Genomic DNA, 2,540 nt, shown 5'->3' on the forward strand with positions numbered 1-2,540 from the left:
CTCCATTGGGTTCTGTGGAGCTCTGGAAGATTCTATGGGGCTCTATGTGGATCTAAGGGGCGCTGTGTGGTTCTAGAAAGTTCTGTAGTGTCCCATTGGGTTCTATGGGGTTCTAGAAGGTGCTATGGGGTGCTGTGGGGCTCTGTGGGGTTCTACGGAGTTCCATTGGGTTCTATGGGGCTCTGTGGGGCTCCAGAAGGTTCTGTGGGGTCCCATTGTGTTCTGTGGGGTCCCATTGGGTTCTGTGGAGCTCTGGAAGATTCTATGGGGCTCTATGGGGTTTTATGGGGCTCTACAAAGTTCTGTGGGGCTCTGTGGGGGTCCCATTTGGTTCTGTGGGGCTCTAGAAGGTTCTATGGGGTTCCATTGGGTTCTATGGGGCTCTACAAAGTTCTATGGGGTTCTAGAAGGTTCTATGGGGCTCTAGAAGGTTCTATGGGGTTCCATTAGGTACTGTGGCACTGTCGGGCTCCAGAAAATCCTATGGGGGTCCCATTGTGTTCTATGGGGTTCCAGAAGGTTCTGTGGGGTTTTACGGTGGCCTGTGGGGTTCTAGAAGGTTCTATGGGGCGCTGTGGGGCTCCAGAAGCTTCTGCGGAGTTCCATTGGGTTCTGTGGGGCTCTATGGGGCTCCAGAAGGTTCTGTGGGGCTCTGTGGGGGTCAGTGGTGTCCCATTGGGTTCTGTGGGGCTCTATGGGGCTCTAGAAGGTTCTATGGGGTCCCATTGCGTTCTGTGGGGCTCTAGAAGGTTCTATGGGGCGCTGCGGGGCTCTAGAAGGTTCTGTGGAGTTCTATGGGGCTTTAGAAGGTTCTGTGGGGCTCTGTGGGGCTGCTGTGGGGGGCTGCAGGGCTCCAGAAGGTTCTGCGGGGTCCCATTGGGTTCTATGGGGCTCCAGTGGGAAGGCTGAGAGAAAGAAACAAAGCCTAAAAAGGCATATGAGCCAAATCTGCCCAAAGCCTCCAATGGCCACATTCCCTGGCATTGCTGAGGACTTCAGCCAAGCTCCAGGCAAAAGGCGAGCCCCTGATTTTGGTGCCAAGGGAAACTCCAAGTTAAGAATAATCCAAATATGAAGCACTTCTCACAAAACTCAGCTTTGCAAACCTTTATTTGGGCTAAAAAAGAAAAGATGGGAATGCCCTTGGCAGAAAAGCAGCTGTGAGGCACAGCAGGCTTCAAATGCCTGTCAGCAGGTGCTCCAGGAGAAACGGCTGCTGGCTGCGGGCATCCTGGGCTTTCCAGGCAGGTTTTGTAGCGGATTGCAAGGCAGTTCTCCTGCCTCTGGGGGGTGGCACCTGCATCCCACTAGAAAGGGAAAATGTGGAGAGAGCGGCAAGCGGGAAGACGGTTGCTGATGTGTGTCCTTGGATTGCAGTTCCTCCCGGTGGGTCTGTGCTGCTGGAAGTTTGAAGGAGATCAGTCCTGGAGTACGTGTGGGTTCACCGGTGGGGTTTGGGAACGATGCTGGACATGAAATTCCAGGGGTGTTCCCCTTGCTGGAGTGAGAAGCAGTGGAAGCACTTTGCTATCTGCTTCTTCATCGCCTTCACCTCGGTCCCCTGGGGCTCCAGGTAATCCCCTCTCACCTTTGCTTTTCCAAGGGTCTCTAAATGAGGGCTTGAGCTTTGGTGCAGCTCCCTTTACAGGGAAGATCTGTTCCAGGAAAGGTTTCCTGGTCTGGACCGATCGCGTTGCAGGAAGAGCAGGAAACCCCAGAGCTCCTGTGGCTCCCTCATCTGATTTGCCTGCAGGCAGCAAGGATCATTCCCAAGTGTCATCCCCTGGCTCCGTGACTCGGGGAGGTTGTGTTCCCCCAAAGGCCAGGAGCCGCTTTGTTTTGCAGCTCACAAAAGTCCAGCTCGGTGGTGCTGGGTTTGGTTTTTGTGTGCAATGAAGGCACTAAAAAATTCCCCTCCTTCACTGGCACAGCCCTGGAGTGGGAGCAGATTCCCCTTATCCCGGAGTTATCCCGCTCCTGCCCTGGATCCCTGCGGTGCCATGTGTTCTCCAAGCTCACAGCACTGCTGGCTCTAAACAAGAAAAACAATCCCTGTTCCATCTCTTCTCCGTCCTCGATGTTCCCAGGCCCTGCATCTCCCTGGCTATTCCCTGTGTGAGTCTTCATCTCCATCCCACCTTATCCCGATCAAGTGAGGGTCTGAGACGTGTTTAGCAGCAAATGCATTCTTGTGAAGAAAGCCAAGAGCAAAGAGCATCCAGATGCAGAGAAGTCTTTAGAAAAGCATTCCAGACGTGCAAATGAGGGATGTGTCTTCCTGCGTGTCCTGTTGTTTTTCTCTGTCAGGTTTTGGAAGGGTTTCTCTCAGTGATTTCCTGCAGTCCAGGTGCATCCCTTCTTTTGTCCAAATCCAGTGCCAGAGGACGGAACAACTGACGAGTAGGGTCTGGGATGAAAACGGTTCTCCTAAAATGAGGGAAACAATGCTAGAAGAGAAATGAGCATCCTTTTAATGCCTGGAATAAAAATGCTGGAAAAGGGCACTTTTTATTTGATATGGTGTCATTCTCCTTTTTTTT

General features: G+C 52.7%; 2 long non-coding RNA genes across 3 annotated transcripts in view; both read left to right on the forward strand.

The window, feature by feature from the left end:
- LOC121657617 overlaps positions 1-1,007 on the forward strand; it is a 1,835-nt gene extending 828 nt beyond the window's left edge. The window contains exons 2-3 of one of the 2 annotated variants that reach the window (XR_006013673.1): positions 200-440; positions 601-1,007. This is a non-coding gene — a long non-coding RNA (uncharacterized LOC121657617). The remainder of the gene's footprint in view (positions 1-199; positions 441-600) is intronic. The other variant, XR_006013674.1, reaches the window with a different exon arrangement.
- A 17-nt stretch (positions 1,008-1,024) lies between these two features.
- LOC121657616 lies at positions 1,025-2,516 on the forward strand. The gene is made up of 2 exons (XR_006013672.1): positions 1,025-2,152; positions 2,308-2,516. It is a non-coding gene; the product is annotated as an uncharacterized LOC121657616 (long non-coding RNA).
- The last annotated feature ends 24 nt before the right edge of the window (positions 2,517-2,540 follow it).

This window comes from Corvus kubaryi, unplaced genomic scaffold (assembly GCF_017639235.1).
Source record: "Corvus kubaryi isolate FWS band 111438036 unplaced genomic scaffold, C.kubaryi_AGA036_p1.0 split1-37355, whole genome shotgun sequence".
NCBI classification, from domain to species: Eukaryota; Metazoa; Chordata; class Aves; order Passeriformes; family Corvidae; genus Corvus; species Corvus kubaryi.